The following is a 642-nucleotide window of genomic DNA, read 5'->3' on the forward strand; positions in this document are numbered from 1 at the left end:
GTGACTGAAAATAAATTCTGACTAAGCCTTTGACATACAAATATTAGACATTACTATGATTATCTATCAGTTTATCTGTAAGATGCAAAAGCAGCAGAAAAAAATGGGGGATTATAATACAATACAACTTCTGAATATCTACTATATTCACTGTATAAATTGGCCAAAAAACCATACCCTTCTCCCATAGATAAAGCTATGATTATTTACATAAAGTTTATGTCACTAACTATTTCTATATATTTGTGTGGTCAAATTTTATAATCAAAATTATACTTCTGAATAATAATGAAAAAAAAGGAAATATGAAACTCTAAATGATTTTAGGGCATTAAAAAAAAAAGGCAAAACATAGATCAAAACAGACAGTAAACTTATGTGTGTATAGGTTATATTATATCCAATATCAATCTGTAACTGGTAAAACTAAGAATGCCCTTACTAAATAGTGTGACGAATTAGGCTGCATAATAAACATTACGGATGAACAAGGCAGCTTTTTGGCTATTTGAGATGGGATTGGCTACTCTACCTACCGAGTTCTACAGTGACCATAACAGCAGTTATCTTTAGAATCTGTTAATGTGATTAACACAACTATCAGTGCATGGCTATCAGTGAAATTTACAGCAATACAATAGG

The sequence above is a fragment of the Penaeus monodon genome, chromosome 21 (genome assembly GCF_015228065.2).
Source record: "Penaeus monodon isolate SGIC_2016 chromosome 21, NSTDA_Pmon_1, whole genome shotgun sequence".
In the NCBI taxonomy this organism is placed as follows: domain Eukaryota; kingdom Metazoa; phylum Arthropoda; class Malacostraca; order Decapoda; family Penaeidae; genus Penaeus; species Penaeus monodon.